The following is a 20,841-nucleotide window of genomic DNA, read 5'->3' on the forward strand; positions in this document are numbered from 1 at the left end:
TGGGATATATATGGTGACGAATTAGAGACCATACAATGCAATACCTAACACTTATTTTTACCATTTCAAAGTACTTCTGTGTAAGAGACATGGAAATTCCAAGATGAGAAGTATAATTGCGGGTTAAGCTTATGAGAACAGGTTTAATTGTGTGTGTGGAGGTGTCGTAGATCTGAAATAGTTGTTAGATAGAGGCAGGAATGGGCATTCTAGGGGGCAGTAGCGTGAGTAAGGGTAGGCGTGAACACACCCAACTGAGCAATGGTGAGGATTGGCAGGGGTGCCTGTCTGGCTGGGGCGGAGGGCTGCTGAGGAAGGAGCACGCGGTAGGGAAGGTTTGATAGGTTGGGGGAACAGTTCATTGAGAGCCCTGAAAGCAGAGAGAGTAATTTTAAGCCTAGGGAGCTATGTCACTCAGGGTCCTGGTGGGAAATAAATGGACTAGTTACAGAGGTTTGGGTAGGATTGAGGAAAGCAACAAGGGATTGTGAAGGTCTCAGTTCCTACCAATACCAGGAAGCCATTGATACTTTTAAGCCAGAGGTGTCAAGAGGAACATTGAAACCAGATGAAAGCTGGAGCAATGGAAGCCAAACCAGTGGCTAGGACCTGTGGCCATAGGGGAAAGCGTTCTGAGGTGGGGAGGGAGCCAGGGACATACCGACCGCAATCTCCTTTTCTCGTCCTCGTGCCCCTCATTGGCCTGACCCAACTGGAGGCCAGAAGGGCTTGCACAGTGTAGCCCTAGAGGTCAGCATCAGAGGCACAAAGCAGAGCAGGGAAGGGTTAGAGAGGAAGTTTGGGGAGACTGGGGTCAAATAGAGACTGCCTAGCCCAGAACCCATTTTAAATTATTGTGACTTTGTAAGCAGAGGAATGTTATACTGAAAGTGCTGTTGTAGGAAGATTTGGTTTAGTGGATTTTGAGGGTCTTCTTTAAAAATCTCTCTCTTCAGGTAAAGTTTCAGTTTGTAACAAAAAAAAGCAAAGTACAATCTATTATCTGATTTATCCTTATAATTCCTGTAGGTTATATTATCTTTTTTTTCTGTAGACTCTTTAGACCAGAATTGATTTCATCTACTGCAGGGAGTTCCTGAGCCCCTGTAAGGTGCCAGTGGCTTACAGGGACAAGAGGGAGCAGTACAGAGGACCAGCCTTGAAAAGCTTAAGCCTGGTTGTAGAGTTGTGATGAAGACAGACACACAATTAACAAATCAGGCAGAGTATGACAAATGTTATGTGTAGTAAGTGAAAGTGTTATGAGAGTTTAGAGGAGGAAGTGATCAAATCTGTATTGGTGAGTATAGAGTGATTAAAATGTGAAAGGCTTTATGGAGGAAGTGACCTTTGAGGTAGGCCTTTGAAAGCCTTTGAAGTAGGGATTTTGAAAGGTAAAGATTTTATATGGTATGAAATTATGATAGGTGAGGGCAGTTAGTTACAGGGATAGCATGAACAAATGCACAGAAGCGGGAGTGTTTGGTTCGTTAAAGATTAGGATGTATTTAGGGTATTTGTAGAAGATGAAATTGGAAGGCAAACTTGGCTCCTTCTGGATGGATTTAAACCCACTACAATGGATTATATTCAATTTCATAAGAATTGATTAGAACTGAGCTTTAAGAAGATTAATCTAGCAGAAGCAGGTAGAAAGCAATGGAATGGGAGGCTCCTGGGGAGCCCATTGCATTTTCTGGGGACAGGTTATGAGGGCTGAAGCGGGATGGGGCCAGTGGGAAAGTTACAAGAGGCTGCTGTGTAAAGGAAAGGTCTGAGTGAAAGGCTGCTCTGCTGAGTTGACTGGGTCCTCGAGTGGTGAATCAGAAGGAGCTGGTTTTGTGAAGATGGAGGAGGATGGGTCGGGGAGCTGGAGAGGTGGTGAAGTTTGCACAAGGTGCTGGGAGGTGGGAGGCATTGACACAGTGATGCCCCCCACAGGCATTTGGAGACTGAGACTGGTACCCTCTAAGAGGCGGTCCCAGAAACTTCGGGCCGTAAGTGGACAAAGGAGGCAAGAGGTCTGCAAGTTACTGGGTTTTTTGTTTGTTTGCTTTTGGTCAGCTTTAACGAGGTATAATTAACATACAGTAAAATTTACAATTTTAAATGAACAATTTGACAAATATGTATAGTTATGTAGCTACCACCAGGAGGTAAGTTCTCCTGTACCTCTTTGTAGTTAATCTGCTCCCCTATTCCTCAGCCACTGGCACCCGCTGATCTACTTCCTGTCATAGTTTTGCCTCTAGGATTTTATGTATATAGAAGCATAGTTATATATAGATGTATATATATAGTTATATATATATAGTCTTTTGTGTTTGACTTCTTTCATTTAGCATAATGCTTTTGAGATTCATCCATGTTGTTGCTTACAGCAGTAGTTCATTCCTTTTTATCACTGAATAGTAGCATATACTGTAATTTGTCTGTCCATCAGTGGATGGACATGTGAGTTTCCAGCTTTTGGCTATTATGAATCAAGCTGCTATGAGCAGTCATGTGCAAGTTTTTATGTGGTCATGTGTTTTCATTTTTCTGGACAAGTACCTAAGGAGTAGAATTGCTACATATATACTAGTTAAGTACAGTAAATCTTTAGTTTTATAATAAACTGCCAAACTGTTTTACATTTTACGTTCCCAGCGGCAGTTTATGAGGGTTTTAGTTAGTTGCCCCACATCCTCATCAATACTTAGTATTGTCTGTTTCTTGAAATTTAGCCATTTTAGTGGGTTTTTAATAGTATCTCATTGTAGTTTTAATTTGCTTTTCTCTAATCACTAATGCTGAGCATTATTATAAGTTTATTTTGCCTGTCACATATCTTTGGTAAAATGTCTGTTCAAATATTTTGTCCATTTTTAAACTGTGGGTCTTGTTTTTTTATTGAGTTGTAAGGATTCTTTTCATATGTTCTTGATACAAGTTCTTCGTTGGATATATATTTTTCAAATAGTTTCTTTACATTTGCCTTTTCATTTTCCTTTGAAGGACAAAAGTTTTAAATTTGGAGAAGTCTATGATGTATAAATTTTTCAATCCTTTTAAAGAAATCTTTGCTTAATCCAGGGTTGCTAAGATTTTTTTCCTGTGTTTTCTTCTAGAGATTTTTATAGTTTAACTCTTACATTTAGGTCTGTGTACCAATTTGGGTAGATTTTTGTATAAGATATGAAATTAGGGTTGAGGTTCATTTTTTTGCCCCTGTGTGCATATCTAGCTGTTTCCAGCACCCTTTGCTGAAGATTGTCTTTTCCTCCATTAAACTGCCTTGACATTAGTTAAAAATCATTTGGCCATATATGTGTGGATTATTTCTCAACTTTCAGTTCTGTTCTGTTGATTTCTCTGGATGCCAATGCACATGTCTTGATTACTGTAACTTTATAATAAGCCTTAAAGTCAGATAGTGGAATTTCTCCAACTTTGTTCTCCATCAGAATTGTTTTGCTAGTCTCAGTCCTTTGTATTCCGGTCCCTCAAGTTTCTGTTGAGGACTGAAAAGTGTTTCGTTGTTGTGACCTGATTGGGGTCATTTAATGATCTTGAGATAGTGGCTAGAAGGACTGGATTGTATCACAGCAGCAGGACTCGAAGACGGAGCTGAACTGAATTAGCAACTGAGTCTTGAAATCTTTTGAGGTTTTTAATTTAAAAAAATTTGGAGTGATACAGAACCTGTGAAACCACCATAATAAGTGACAAACAGCACGATTTAGTGCTTAAGAGGTCGGATGTCAGACTGCTCTGATTTGACTCTTGAATCAATTACTGGCAGTGTGACTTTGGGTTAAACTAGTTAGCCGCCCTGTACCTCTGTTTTCTTTCCTGGCAAAGGGGAATGTTAAGAGTACCTAGTTCATAGAGTTGTTCTGAGATTTAATACAGAGAATACATGTAAAGCATTAGCACAGTGCCTGCCACATAGAAAGTGCTCGAAGAATGTTAACCGCTGTTATCACTTTTCACCTAAAGAAATGTTAGAAAACTTCAGAATTTGATAAATTCACTTGTAAGAACTATTTCATCTGCCCCTGTGCTCAAATCCTTCGGCTTTCCTCATTTATTTCAGTTTTAGAAAGATGGTGGTAGAGTGCTATTTGGTTTATTTTCCAGTCCTTTGGTAATTTTTTGAACCCCACTTTTCATTGGTGAATTTGGTAATTTATGTATGCAGTTAAATTTGGATTTGTGCATTGGTCCATGAGTGGAAAAAAAACCAATTGCTTTTAGTGGTATTAACTATTACTGTAAATTCAAAACAAAACAAAACAGTAGTTTTTTTTTCTTTTCCACTATTTAGCTGGTTCATCAGGATTGTACATTGGTGGTTCTCGAATACAAGCAAAACCCATTAGTTTGATTCGATTTTGTCTATAGTTCTTTACCTGCTGAATAAGCATATCTGCTCCCTGAGCTTTTTTTTTTTTTTTTTTGACTAATTCTCATTATTGATGGAGCAAAACAATTTGCCAGCAAACTCAGCAAGTCTTTTCCTTTTCTAAGTGTACTCACTTTCTAAATAGGGATAATAACAAAACCTTTTTCCTTTTTGTCAGCTGTTTAATTTTGTGCAGCTAAACATTGATAATTTGTGAGGTTTAATGAGTAAAAGTCACTTAGTCCGCCTGATGGAGCCCTCTATACGGGAAGTCCTTGGGGCAGGGATGGGGAGAGCTGGGTCACAGTGGGACTTAATTTTCAGTCTCAGAGCTTTGCAAATGGGTTGTCCCTCCTGCGCTTGCAAGAAATGCCCTTGAGAAGTATCCTTATAGGTATCTTTCTTTTGTGAATCTCTAAATTAATAAATTTAGAGCTTTATACATTTATGTGTGGCTGTGAGTGTGGCAGAGGGTGGGTAGTGAATGACAAGTTCAGTTTTAAACATGTTGGAATTAACATTCTTTTGGGACATCTGTGTGGATATAGCATGTTAGTGGATAATCAGGTCCAGAGCCAAGGAGAGAGAAATTTGGACTGGACTCATTAGCATGTGAGAGGTAGGTGAAGACCTTGGGACTAACTGGAATGACTCCAAAAATGTATGTACAGTGAGAGAAGGAGATAGAAATGGACTGAAGACAGAATTCATGAGGTGTGTGGACTGTGGTACCGCCATACTTGGAATCTGTTCTTTTAAAGTGCTTTCATTATATCAGTTCAGAGTAAGATAAGATCTGAGTTTAAATTAGATTCTGTGTAAATAATGAACTACAAAGACCCAGGTTACTCAGCTCAATTCAGCAAATATTTATTGAGGTCCCTCTATGTGCTTTCTGTTTGCTAAGCACTGGGGATATAAACAAAATTGAAACTGTCTGCACGCTCATGGATCTTACAGACTAATTTGAAAGGACACTAAACAAATAATCACACAAATAGTACATGATTGCAAACTGCAAAATGCTGTGAAGGTAAAGTATTGGGTGCTGAGTGAGCATTTTAAAAGAGGGAGTAGGTCTTACATAGGTGCTGTCAGGGCTAGCTTTTCTGAGGAAGTGACATTGAATTCAACTAGTAATTATTGAGTACCTAATATGTCCCTGGTCCTGGGCTGTTTAAACTGAGATCTTGTGACTAGACATTAACAGGGTGAAAAAGGGTGGGATGGAGAAGCCAGGCTCTAAGCAGAGGGAACTGCATGTGCAAAGTCCTGCAATAGAAAGGAGCATGTTGCTTCTAGGAATTGAACGTCTCAGGTGGAGCTATAGAAGGGAAAGCAAGGGGGAGAGGGCAGGCCTTGGCCTTCTTGGCCACAGTAGAGATTTTGTTCTTTAGAGTAAAACTATTGAAAAGCTTCTAAAATTTTTACTTTTTCCTCTTTTAAATATACTTTAAATTTTATTTTATTTTAGTTTTTTAAAGACATGTATTAAAAAAAAAAATTTTTTTTTAATTGGGGAATATTGGGGACCAGTGTGTTTCTCCAGGGCCCATCAGCTCCAAGTCGTTGTCCTTCAATCTGGTTGTGGAGGGCGCAGCCCAGCTCCAAGTCCAGTTGCTGTTTTCAATCTTTAGTTCAGGGGAATGCATCCCACCATCCATGCGGGAATTGAACTGGCGATGCTGTTGTTGAGAGCTCCCGCTCTAACCGACTGAGCCATCCGGCAGCCTGCGTGCTTTTCGTTTTTTTTTTCCTTGTTTTTTTTTGATAGTAGCCATCCTAATGGTGGTATCTCATTGTAGTTTTGATTTGCCTTCCTCTAATGATTTGTGATGTTGACCATCTTTTTATGTGCTTACTGGCCGTTTGTATATCTTTGGAGAAATGTCTATTCTAGTCCTTTGCCCATTTTGAATTGGATTGTTTATTTTTCTGCTTTTGAGTTTTAGGAGTTGCTGGTGTATTTTGGATATTAATCCCTTATCAGATACATGATTTGCAAATACCGGGGTTGCCAAAATAATGTACACATTTTAAGAGACGTTATCTATGTCTTACTTTTCGAAGTTGAATTGAATTACGGTAGCAGTGTGTAGTATGACGTTCGCTCAAAATATGGCACTAATCAAATGAATGCTAGCGTCATTCATTGTATTACAATTTTAATACAGTTATTTCTTTTCTTAAAATGTGTGTACATTTTTTTGGCACCCTCTATATTTTTTCCCATTCTGTGGGTTGCCTTTTTATTCTGTTGGTATTGTCTTTTGATGCACGCATTTTTAAAATTTTCATGAAGTCCAATTTATATGTTTTTTCTTGTGTTGCTTGTGCCTGTGTTACATCCAAGAAATCACTGCTAAATGCAATATTCATGAAGCTTTTGCCCTATGTGTTCTTTTAAGAGTTTTATAGTTTTAGGTCTTTGATCTATTTTGAGTTAATTTTTATGTGTAGTGTTAGGTAAGAGTCCAACGTAATTCTTTTGCTTGTGGATATCCAGTTTTTCCAGCGCCACTTGTTGAAGAAACTGTCATTTCCCCATTGAATGTCTTGACACTCTTGTCAAAAATCATTTGAATATATACCATGTCTCTCCGAAAATAAGACCTAGCCGGACCATCAGCTCTAATGTGTCATTTGGAGCAAAAATTAATATAAGACCTGGTCTTATTTTACTATAATATAAGACTGGGTATAATATAATATAATATAATATAATATAATATAATATAATATATTGCCTAGTCTTATTAATTTTTGCTCCAAAAGACACATTAGAGCTGATTGTCTGGATAGGTCTTATTTTCGAGGCAACACGGTATCTTAGGGTTTATTTCTTGGCTCTGTATTCTATTCCATTGGTCTATATATGTCTGTCCTTTGTCAGTACCACACTGTTTTGATTAGTGTAGCTTTGTAGTAATTTTTGAAATCGTTAAGTGTGAGTCCCCCAGCTTTGTTCTTTTTCAAGATTGTTTTGGCCCTTGAGATTCTATATGAATTTTAGGATGGGTTTTACTGTTTCTGCCAAAAAGTGTCATTGGGATTTTGATAGGGTTTGTAGTGTATTTTTAGATTGCTTTAAGTAGTAGTGACATCTTAACAGTATTAAATCTTCCAATCCATGCAAATGGGAAGTTTTTCATTTATTTATGTTTTCTTTAATTTCTTTCTGCAGTGTTTTGTAGTTCTCATTATACAAGGCTTTCACTTCCTTGTATAATTCCTTAGTATTTTATTATTTTTGATGCTATTATAAATGGAATTGTTTTCATAATTTCTTTGTAGATTGTTCATTGTTAGTTATAGAAATGCAACTGATTTGTGTTGAATTTGTGTCCTGTTACTTTGCTGAATTCATTTATTAGTTCTAACAATTTTTTGTGGACTCTTTAGGGTTTTCTACATATAAGATAATTATCTATGAACGGAGATAATTTTAATTCTTACCTTTCCAATTTGGATGCCTATTTATTTTTCTTGTAATTTTCAGTTACTCTGGCTAGAATTTCTAGTATTATGTTGAATATAAATGGTAAAAGTAGGCATTCTTGCTTTGTTCCTGATCTTAGAGGAAAATCAGTTTTTTGTCATGAGTATGATCATATGGATTTTTAGCTTTTATTATATTGAGGTAGTTTCCTTCTATTCCTACTTTTTTAGTGTTTTTCCCATGAAAAGGTATTGAATTTTGTCAAATGCTATTTTTGAGTCAGTTGATACGATCATTTGTGATTTTGTTTTCCCTTCATTCAGTTTCACAGTGTCTTAAGCCAGACTTAGGAATAGCTCCTGAAACCTGCTCTTTGAAATTCTCTGACCTCTTTTTGCTTCTCTGCACTTTTAGTCTTGCTTGCAGTTATACTTGTTAATTTAATACTTATTTTTGTAGTATTTCATTGTTCTGTTACCTTCCATCTCCTGTCTTTCTTCATGTTCTATATTCTCCTTTGCTTTCAAAGCACCGACTTCCTCAGTAACTGACAACTAGCACTACCCATGGAGATTCTAGCTTTCTTGTAGGGGTTTTCTGGATCATTGTCTCCTTTGGATACTTGTGTCAAGGAACAATATTATACAATTCAGACATATTTGAGTTATTCTATATTGATAGAAATTTTTCTACATTTCTGGATTTTCGTTCCTCTACACTTTTACACTTGAGGTTGGGGGCTGGATGTAGGTATTCTATGAATGGTAACTGTATATGTAGTTGGGGATAATGATGATGGTACTAGCTACCATTTATTGAAAACTTATTGTGTATGAGAACTGAACTTAGGAAGGAGGTAGGTAGAAGAGGTTGTCTGTGTTAAATTACAGAGTTTATAGTTTAGTTGTGTAATTTCTAAATTGACTTTTAGTTAGTCATTGATTGATTTGAAGTTAACTTGTCTGGAAGTTAGTTTTTTGGTAGCCAAAATTATTTAAATATAGACATTAGTTGTATAATTAGTTAGTTTAACAAATACTGTAATGTTTTAAACTGCATGCTAGGGAATTAAAATTAAGTTGGAGTCCCTATAAAGGATGGAGTGCATTATCTATTATGGGAGTAAAAAAAAAAAATCCTAAATAATTGCAGTTCAAAGTGAGAGATATCCTATTGGAGAATTAGAAAGCCTAATTTTCAAATTCTGAAAGCCTTGCACGTGAGGATTATGTGGGAGAGGGTTAAAAAAAATAAAGTGGGAAAGTACCTAAATTCCTGATTGTAAGGAGGTGGTTGCTGGTGTAAAGCAGTTGGCCTTTACCTGGTAAACGCCAAATAGCCACTTGAGGCTTTAAGCAGGAGAGTAACATCAGGTTTTTAGAAAGATGGAGGATGAACTAGATTGGGGGAGAATCTATATATTTTCATTATAAATTACAATATCACAGATGTCATCTTTAGGCACTGATTCCATTCGTGTGGGTGGGGGTAGGAAGTGCAGTATCATACTTCTCTAAAAGAAGTTCTTTGGTGAGGTTAGGTTGGGGTTGAGGAGCTGGGCATATGTATTTAGACAAGCTCTCACACTTGATTCTTAACTCACATTCACCCTGCATTTAAAATTAATTTTTCCAGGGAGTGGTATTATGGGGCAGTGTAAACAGCACTATACTTTAGAATCTGGAGACTTGTGTGCAGATCCTGACTTTGGAGTTTACTTCTGTGTGATCTTGTCAAATTATTTAAGTTTTTTTTTCTCCCCCAGTTTTATTGAGATATGATTAACAAATAACACTGTATTAGTTAATGGTGTACATCAAATTATTTAGGAATCCAAACACAGCAATGCAGAAAGTCATCAGCATACAAGGGAAGAGAGTAAGAGAATAAGAAAGCAAAAGAGAAGAACTACAAAAACAATCAGAAAACAATAAAATGCTAATAACTACCTACTTACCAATAATTACTTTAAATGTAAATGGACTAAATGCTCCAATCAAAAAACATAGGGTGGCTGAATGGACAAAGAAAACATGACCCATACATATGCTGCCTACCAGAGACCTACTTCAGATTGAAAGACACATACAGACTGAAAGTAAAGGATGGAAAAGATGTTTCATGCAAATGGAAGTGAACAAAAAGCTGGGGTAGCAATACTTATATCAGACAAAATATTAAAATAAAGGCTGTAACAAGAGACAAGGGCATTTCATACTGATAAAGGGATTAATCCAACAAGAGGATATAACTCTCATAAACATTGATGCACCAATGTAGGAACACCTAAATATATAGAGCAAATATTGATGGACATAAATGGAGAGATCAACAGTAATACAATCAAATAGGGGACCTTAAAACTCATTAACGTCAATGGATAGATCATCCAGACAGAAAATCAGCAAGGAAACCATGGCCTTAAGTGACACATTAGACCATCTGGACGTAATTGATATTTTTAGGATATTTCACCCAGAAGCAGCAGAATATACATTCTTTCTAAGTGCACATGGACCATTTTCCAGGATAGACTATATGATAGGTCACAAAAAAACTCTCAACAATTAAAAAGATTAAAACCATGTCAAATATCTTCTCCAATCACAATGGTATGAAACTAGAAATCAATTACAAGAAGAAAACTTGTAATTGATTTGTAATTGTAATTGTAAAACACTTGTAATTGTAATTGTAAAACTTGTAATTGTAAACTTGTAATTGTAAAACACGCAAATATATGGAGGTTAAATAACATACTAAACAATGAAAGAGTTAACAACAAGATCAGGAAGAAATCAAAAGATACCTTGAGACAAATGAAAATGAAAATACAATGACCTCAAATCTATGGGACAAAATAAAAGCAGTTCGACGAGGGAAATTTATAGCAATACAGGCCTACCTCAAGAAACAAGAAAAATCTCAATCTAACCTTACATCTAAAGGAACTAGAAAAAGGAGCAAACAAAGCCCAAAATAAGTAGAAGGGAAGAAATAATAAATATCAGAGTGGAAATAAATGAAACAGAGTCTTAAAAGACAATATAAAAGATCAAGGAAGCCAAAAGTTGGGCTCTTTGAAGAGATAAACAAAATTGACAAACCTTTAGCCAGTCTCATCAAGATAAAAAGAGAGAGGGCCCAAATAAATACAATCAGAAATAAAAGAGGAGAAATGACAACCGACACCACTAAATACAAAGGATTTTAAGGAAATACCACAAACAATTATATGCCTCCAAATTGGACAACCTGGAAGAAATGGAGAAATTCCTAGAAACATACAATCTTTCACGGCTGAATGAGAAAGAAACGAAATCTGAACAGACCAATAACTACTAATGAAATCGAATCAGTAATCAAAAAACTCCCAACAAACAAAAAGTACAGAACCAGGAGGCTTCATAAGTTAATTTTACCAAACATTCCAAAAAGAAGTAATACCTATTGTCAAACTATTCCAAGAAAAATTGAAGAGGCTAGGCTTCCAAACTCATTTTACAAGGCCAGCATTACCCTTATACCAAAACAGAGAAAGGCATTACAAATAAAGAAAATTATAGTCCAATATTTCTGATGAACATAGATTGAAAAATCCTTAATAAAATATTAGCAAACTGAATTCAGTAATACATTAAAGAGATCATACACCATGATCAAGTAGGATTTATTCCCAGGATGCAAGGCTGTCTCACTATTTGCAAATCAATGTGATACATTACATAAATAAAATAAAGGACAAAAATCATGTGATTATATCATTAGATACAGAAAAAGCATCCGGCAAAATTCGACATCCATTTATGATAAAAACTCAGCCACATGGGGATAAATGGAACATACCTCATCATACTGAAGGCCACATATAACAAACCCACAGCTAAGATTGTATCAAAGGTTAAAAGCTGAAAGCATTTCTTTAAGATCAGGGATAAGACAGGGATGTCCACTTTCACTGCTTTTATTCAATATAGTATTGGAAGTCCTATGTGTAGCCACAGCATTCAGACAAGAAAAAGAAATAAAAGGCATCCGAATTGGAAAGGAAGAAGTAAAACTGTCATTATTTGCAGATGACATGATACTATATATAGAGAACCCTAAGGAATCCACCAAAAATCTGTTAGAACTAATAAATGAATTCAGTAAAGTAGGATACAAAATTAATATTCAGAAATCAGTTGCATTTTAATACACCAATAATGAACTATCAGAAAGAGAAATTTTAAAAAATCTCATTTACAATTGCTTCAAAAAGAATAAAATACCTTGAATAAATTTAACCAAGGAGGTAAAAGACCTGTACTCAGAAATTCATAAGACATAGACACAAATAAATGAAAGGATATACTGTGCTCATAGATTGGAAAAATTAACACTGTTAAAATGTCCATACTACCCAAAGCAATCCCTGTCAAAATACCAAAGGCATTTTTCACTAGAACTAGTACAAATAATCCTAAAATTGATATGGAACCACAAAAGACCCTGAATAGGCAAAGCAATATTAAGAAAGAGGAACAAAGTTGGAGGTACTGCACTACCAGATATCAAATTATATTACAAGGCTACAGTAATCAAAACAGCATGGTATTGGCATAAGAGAACAGATACATAGATCAATGGAATAGAATAGAATGCCCAGAAATAAATCCATGCCTGTATGGTCAATTAATCTATGACAAAGGAGACAAGAAAATACAATGAGGTAAAAACAGTCTCGCCTATAAATGGTGTTGGGAAAACTGGACAGATACATGCAACAGAATGAAATTGGATTTCTTTCTTATACCATATACAAGAAAAAACTCAAAATGGATTAAAGGCAAATTTAAGACTCAAAACCATAAAAATCCTAGAAGGAAACATAGGCAGTAAACTCTTTGACATTACTCTTAGTAATGTTTTTTTGCATATGTCTCCTTGGGCAGGGGAATGAAGAAAAATTAAACAAATGGGACTACATCAAATTAAAAAGGTTTTACATAGCAAAGGAAACCATCAAAAAAAGAAAAGACTGCTTTCTGAATGGGAGAAGATACATGTCAATAAAATATTTGGTAAAGGGTTAACATTCAAAATATATAAAGAACTCATACAACTTAACTCCAAAAAACCCAAACAATCTGATTAAAAAATGGGTAGAGGATCTGAATAGACATTTCTCCAAAGAGGCCATTCAGATGGCCAACAGAGATATGAAAAGCTGTTCAGCATCACTAATCATTAGGGAAATACAAATTAAAACAATAATGAGATAGTGCTTCACACCTGTCAGAATGGTTATCATCATAAATCAAAACAAGTGTGGGTGAGGATGTAGAAAAAAGGGAACCCTTGTGCACTGTTGGTGGAATTGAAATTGGTACAGCCACTATGGAAAACAATAAGGAGGTTCCTCAAAAAGTTAAAAATAGAACTACCATATGACCCAGCAATTCCACCTGTGGGTATTTATCCGGAGAAATTCAAAACACTAATATGAAAAGATATGTGCACCCCTATGTTTATTGCAGCATTATTTACAATAGCCAAGATATGGAAGCAACCTGAGTGTCCATTGATAGACAAATGGATAAAGAAGAGGTGGTACACAATGGAATTTTGCTTGGCCATAAAAAAGAATGAAATCTTGCCATTTGCAACAGCATGGATGGACTCAGAGGGTATTATATTAAGTGAAATAAGTCAGAGAAAGGCAAATACCATATGATTTTGCTTATATGTGGAATCTAAAAAACAAATGAAACAAAATGGAAACAAACTCATAGATACAGAGAACAAATTGATAGTTGCCAGATGGGAGTTAGTTGGGGGGCATGGGTGAAAAAGATGAAGGGATTAAGAAGTATTAATTGCCACTTATAAAAACAGTTACGGGGATATGAAGTACAGCATAGGCAATAACATTGTAATAACTATGTATGCTGTCAGATGGTTATTAGTCTTATCACGGTGATCATTTCGTAAGTCATATAAATATCTAATCACTGTTATACGCCTTAAACTAATATAGTATTGTGTGTAAACTAATTGAAAATTTTAAAAATTCTAATTTAGAAATTTCTTTCATGTTATCAACTGTCTTACGGATTTTTATTTGATAATTAAAGTATTTGAAATCTAGTATGTGCTCTGTAAAGGTTTGTGAATTTAAATTTTTTAATTTCATTTTAAAAGTTAAAATAATTTACATTAGAAACTACTGAACTTAGTCATATTTCAGTACTCTTCATATTAAATGAAACAGGTTCATTAAAATTTGCATAAGATGTAGCTGTTGGAAAATGTATTAGTTGGTGAATGGACGTACGTGATGATACTCTTTAGTGATGGACTAGATTTAGTTTTTAAAAATGTATTCCTTCTGAGTTTACTAGTGGTTCAAATGGACAAACATAAATTGTCTTCAGATTAATTTGAAACAGGGACCTTTGTGTCCCAAATTGTAGAAGCTAACATAAGGTTTTAACAAAACCATTACAATAGGCAATATTTAGTAACTAAGAAAATTCCCCCAATTTTTCCTTCCCAAGTTTTAAGATCTGTGGAGCAGAAACTTGTACTTTAAAATGCTATTGCTGAATTTTTAAGTGTTATAATTTGTGAGTGTTCATTTAAATTTTCAAGTAGGAAATGGATGATTTATTCCTTTATCTTTTTTTCTCCCACTGTTGATGTGAGGTTGGAGGCTTGGGGTAAGGTGAGGGAGAACTCCTAGCTATTCCAGGATAGAAGTGTGGCATTAGTCTCAATTTTAGGTAGTTAAGTTGAAACATCATTTTATGTTAAAAGCACACCGTATATTATGAAGAAAAAAATTAAAATTGTAGGAATTTAAAGTAATTTCTTGCTTAAAATGGTACCCCAAACTCTTGGAAGTACACATTCAATCTACTCTGCTGCTGGAGCTATATCTGGGAAGAGGTTTGAAAAGTCAGCAATATATTCTGCATTTGGTGAAATTATTTGTCCTTTTTTGTGTTCTTTCCAGAAGGGGATAGAATGTAGTAAGATTCAATTTTGTATGTTATTAAACATTAGGGTTTTGTTTTAAATATAAAGGTTTATAGTATTTTAGAACTGGAAGGGACTTTAGAGATCATTTCATTTGAATCTCTTATTTTTTAGGTGTGTTCTGGGAGGGTAAGTGATTTTGTCTAAGGTCATTTTTTAAGTATTAGTGTCTTAATTTCCCGACTCCATTCTAGTATTTACTGAATCATGCCTGTCTTCTCTGTAGCTGAAGGAAGAGGTTGATAAAGTGGCTTAAGACATTATGGTTTGCAAATGTTAGTTGATTGAATATAAAAATATAAACTTTGTGAACCTACTATATACTTTCTTGGAGTTTCAAGGAAAATGAAAAATTAAATCAGTTATCAATGATTGTACTTTGTCCCAACTTATCAGTGTAGTGTTAACAACTACACTGAGAAGTGATTGCTTAGTTCAACAGTTTTGCTTTGGTTTGGAAGAGTTGTGGGATGTCAGCATTGGAGATGGCTATGGCTGGTAGATAATTTAGCTTTGAAATGGATGGGCTGAAAACTACTTTTTTATACAATATTTGAAGAAATATTAACTTTATTCTGTATTTTAGTGAGAGGAAATTAATTTATTCTCACTTTTCTTATTCAGAGAGGGTTTGCTGATTGTAGCTGATGTAAATGGGGCTTACTATTGAAAAATTTAGATATTCCAGTTGATTTTAATTTATTATATGTGCTTGAGCACTGAAGGAACCAGAATTTGTAATTTGAACACCATTGATGAATTGTTTTTTATTCTTTTATTTGCCTACAACATGTGTTAAAGAAAGGACTAAACAGAACTTAGCTAGTAACTCAAAAGTTTTATTGAAAGTATTGTTAGTTTGATGCAGTATTTTGTTTTTTGAGCCTCTCTCTGCTGATTGTAGTTATTTTGCAAAGCGTCATCACCTTATCTTTAGCAAATCTTGCTGCATTGATGATTCATCTTTCTGTTTTATGAAATGCATCATCATAATATACCTAGAGGTTATGCTTGTGATTTTTATGTATAATACATATGCAAAATGACAAATTGTAAATAAAACTATCTAAAGAGTATCTGAGGTAGCAGGCTGATTGATACATCATCTCTAGGGTATTTGTCCCACAACTGAAGATTTCTATCTGCTTGAGGAAAGGACAAACACCATTAAACCTACATTATTTAATTTTTGTTTTAGTTAGAAACAAGACAGATAATCAATTCTTTAAAAAAAGAAAATTTTAGGTGGAGATCCAGTCAAGATGGGGGAGTACTTGGTAAATACTGTGCTTGCCTCCTCTCATGACCATATCAAAATTAAAACTGAACTACAGAACAATCATCATTAGAATCATCTGAAGTCTAGCTGAACCGAAATCCCACAATGAAGGATGCACAGAAGAAGCCACCTGGGCAGTGGTAGGAGGGGCGGAGACGTGGAACGAGCTGGTCCCACACCCATGTGTAACCATTAAAAATTGTAAGGGATATCTTGGCTGTGGAGGTTCCCCCCGGAGGAGCAAGAGGTCCCAGCCCAAGTTTCCAGTGCTGGGAATAGAAGTCTGACTGGCTGTGAAAACCAGTGGAGTTTGTGGCTGAGATGAGATGGAGGGCGGCTGGAGTCCTAGGCGCTCCTCTTAAATGGCCTGCACACAGACTTACTTGCAGATGGACTTTTTTACTCTGTGCTCCCACACGGGGGCAGCAGCTTGAAAGGCACCAGGGACATACGGGGAGGAGCTGCATTTTCTGGCTTCAGGGCAAGGGTTGGAGGGGCAGCTTTCTCCTAGACAGAGGAGCTGGTGGAAGCCATTGTTTCTTTGTTGAGCCCTCCCCCATCCCAGCGTGCAGACGCAGGTACCGCCATATCTGAGTCTCCATCAACCTGGTTGACCCCATTTGTTCGCCCTGATTCTTTGAGACCCTGCCCCACCCAACTGTCAGGCCCTCCCAAGCCACTTCTAGTGGCTTTTCCATATAAACAGCTCGTTTTTGGCTCATGGTGCAGACTTTCCTAAAATCTCTAAGATTCACAAAACCCAAACAAGTAGCATCTGGCTTTGAGCAGCCCTCAGCCCAGCACTATTGACAGCCAGCATCAGTTTGTGGGTTAGCCTCTTGAGGCACCTCCAAGCCTAGCATGAGTGGTGGCCACATACCATTGCATTGTGCTCATGCCAGGTGGCCCTGGGCAGGGCACAGGGTGCGGATGAACTTGGCCTGCAGTGGGAGACCCTGGGGCTGGCAGGCCCAGTGGGCAACTTTGGACCCAGCTGGAACATCACCCACTGCCTCCAGGGACAACACACCCAAAGGGCCTACTGGGCAGGCCCCAGAGCCCTGCTAAAGGGAATCCTGCTCTGTAGCATCAGCCCCTGCACCACAGCTCCTCCCCTGTAGTGGCGGCCTGTCCTTACAACTCATCAGCCCGAGCGTCAGTCCCTCCTATTGACGTTCAAGCAGCAACCAAGGCTCAACTGCAAGAGGAGGGCACCCACCCCACCCTTCCTTCCTCCCTCCCTCCTTTTTCCCTCCTTCCTTCCTTCCTCCTTCCTTCTTTCCTTCCTCTTTCTTTCTTCCTTCCTTCCTTCCTTCTTCCCTCTTTCCTTCCTTCCTCCTTCCTTCCTCCCTCCCTCCCTTTTTCCCTTCCATCCATCCTTCTTTCCTAACTTCCTCTCTCTTTCTCCCCCTCCCTCCTTCCTGCTTTCCCTCCCTTCCTTCCTTCTTGTCTTCCTTTCTGTTTGTCTTTTTTGTGGTCCATTTCTGATATTATTTTTGAATTTCTGATTCAAGGTTTTTTATATACTCAAATGTTTGAGTGTGTTTAATTTTGTATAGATTGGTACCTGTTATTTTCTTCTGCTTTGCTGTTATCAGGAAGATTTCCCTCAGTTGATATATTTGAAATTTTCTTTCCTGATTTTCTGCAATAGCTCTGTATGGACTTTTCTCTTGTTCATTTTTATGGTATTGGTGTTTTATAATATTCCTAATTTAATGACACCCTCTTCTGTCATAGCAAAATCCAAGTACTTTAGAGGGTTTTTTGTTTTATTTTGTTTGAGAGGACCTTTGTTAAGTCTCCACTTGTATGGTTCTCTTTTGTCTTGCAGAACCCTCAACATTTCTCCCTTTCCTTTTTACTCATCACCACCCAGTTGCCAAAGGATGCATCTCTCTTCCTTTTTGTCTTTTTTCTCCCATCTGCATTTCAAAGAATTCTCATTTAATCACCCATCTTTTAAAATTAAGTTGCTCCTTTAAATCATACCTGCCTCTTTAAGTTAAATCTACTTTGAAATCTCTTCCTTGTAGTCTGTGGTCTGTTCTGCCTGGACACTTTTCCAGTATTTTCACATTTTGTGTGGATTTAATCTTTCTGGAAGTCATTCCAAATCACCTTCAGGCCCCTTAATTATCTTTCCTTTTCTGTCCTTTCTGTGGTTTTTCTCTTAGTCTGCTTTTGCTGCCATAAAGCCTGTGACTCGTTGGAGGTGATAGCGGTGATTTTTCTCTTTTTATTCACAGTTAATTTTCAATTTTGTCATTCTGTATCTTCAAATAATGCTGCAGGTGTGATTTTAATGTAGACTTTATTTTTTCCTTCTTTTTTTTCTTACTGTTTGGGAAGATAGTTATGTAGCTGCCATTGTCCTCAGCTCTCTTGGAAGTCCTGAATAACTTAATAATTGGTGGTGGCACAACTAGCCATCCCCTTGGAAACAAGGAAATTGGAATCCAGTTTTATACCATGTAGAACTTACTTAAAATTCCAGATGAATATAGGACTTATTTAAATTCCAGACGGAATTTAAGACTTGCGTGTGGAAAAAAATATATACCTCAAGAAAATCTGGGCAAATGTCTGTGTAATCCAGAATTCCTGAGTAATCTGGGTGTGCGGGTGTGGGGATGCCTATTGAAGCAGGAATAGAAAGCAGAAACTATAAAAGAAAAAAAATGTGTGTGTAAACAGAAGACAGAAGAAATGTTTGCAATGTTGAGGACAGTGATAAAGTACAAAAACCTTTTACAAGTTGACGAGAATGGTAACCAAGTAGAAAAACACACGACTGGGAGGATAAGCATTTTCCATTAGAGTGCATCCAAATAACCAATAAGCATGAGATGTGCAGATTTGTTAATCAGGGAAATTCAAGTTAGAGCTATAGCATGTCCCTTTACAGCTGTCAAACTAGCAAAATAAAAAAAGCAGAATTACCTATGGCTTGCAGGGATGGAGGTAAATAAAGTACTTTTATATCTTCTGTACAATGTTTAATAAATACTTAATGAAGTGGGAGGAGGCTTATGGTCCCCCCCGCCCGCTTAAGTACATACTTTCCAAATATCTAACAAAGATAAATTAAGCATAGTAATCAAGCTTGAGAAGGGAAGTATCACTAGATGTTATATTTAGAATTGAACAGGGCATATTGAGAAATAAGAACTTCCTTTTAATTAGTGTGGGATCTCTAACACTGGAGCTCTTTCTTGAATCTACCTGTATCATGAAAATGAAATGCCCTTAATCGAGTGTTTGAGGATCTTTCTCTACCACCAACTGTTAACGACTGCCATTCTGGGGACTTGTTTAAAAAGCAGGAGTTAGTCCCACCTCTCCCCTAATATTTTATGAGGAAATTTTTCAAACATAACAGAAAAATTGAAAGGTTTAAAAATGAACAGACAAAAAAAAAAGAACAGACATATTCTCACCACTGAGATTCTACCATTAATATTTTACTATACGTATTTTATCGTGTAACTGTCTGTCTATCTATATCTATCTAATCTTTCCACACACACACATCTTATTTTTTGATGCATTTTAAAATAAATTATCAGTATACTTCCCCCAAAATATGCTTCAATATGCATATCAACTGGAGTTCAATATTTATTGAAGTAAAATTTACATGCAATGAAATACAAAAATCTTAAGAGTATATTCACTGAGTTTTGACAAATGCATACACCTTGTAATCCAACCTTACCATCACCTCAGGAAATTCTGTCATGTCTATTCATGCCTTTACCTTCTAGGGACAACCACTATTTTGATTTAAGTCTTTTTATGACATACCGTGTTTCCCTGAAAATAAGACTTAACCGGACCATCAGCTCTAATGCATTTTTTGGAGCAAAAATTAATATAAGACCCGGTTATATTATATATTATGTCATGTCATTTCATGTCATATTACATTATATATATTAAAGACCCGGTCTCATAGTAAAATAAGGTAAAATAAAATAAAATAAATTTTTGTAATAAAAAAAATTATATTAATTTTTGCTCCAAAAGACGCATTAGAGCTGATGGTCCAGCTAGGTCTTATTTTGGGGGAAACACGGTATGTTTTCTTTTGGGTGAGTCCCTAGGAGAAGAATTTTGGGTCACTGAGTAGGTATATGTTTAATTTTGTAAAGAACTACTAGACATCTTTCTAAAGTGATTGTTCCTTTTTATACTCCTCAAAGATTTTATAAAGCGTTCTAGTTGTTCTACATCCTTGCTCACATTTGATGTTGTCAGTCTTGTGAATTTTAACCATAACTGTGGACGCGTAATAGTATTTTTGTTTTTAATTTGCATTTCTCTGATGAATAATGAGGTTGAGAACTTTTCTGGTGCTTATTGGCCATTTATATAGCTTATGAAGTTTTTTTAACACGTTGCGTGCGGCGCGGTTTAAATCCCTCGTGAAGATTCTCGTGATCTGTACGCAACACGTTAACATCTTTTGCCCATTAAATTATGTTGTCTTTATTATTGAGTTGTAGGAGTTCTAAATGTATCTTGGATAGTCCTTTGTGGGATATATGTTTTGTGAACATTTTATCCCCGAGGACTTAATTTTTAAGTACTTTTTTTAAAACAAATAGTTATTGAGCACTTAACTATGTGCTGGAATACAGCAGTAAACAAAATATACAAAAACATTCCTGTCATTTTGGAGTCACTGTAGTTCCTCAGTACAGCTAGGGAGAC

The 20,841-nt window shown here is 36.3% G+C and overlaps 1 protein-coding gene across 20 annotated transcripts in view; it reads left to right on the top strand.

Annotated features, from left to right (window-relative positions):
• The window catches only part of HERC1 (HECT and RLD domain containing E3 ubiquitin protein ligase family member 1), a 170,647-nt gene that overhangs the window by 19,720 nt on the left and 130,086 nt on the right, over positions 1-20,841 (top strand). The gene's annotated exons all lie outside the window — the stretch shown is intronic.

Source organism: Rhinolophus sinicus, linkage group LG03 (genome assembly GCF_036562045.2).
Source record: "Rhinolophus sinicus isolate RSC01 linkage group LG03, ASM3656204v1, whole genome shotgun sequence".
NCBI lineage: Eukaryota > Metazoa > Chordata > Mammalia > Chiroptera > Rhinolophidae > Rhinolophus > Rhinolophus sinicus.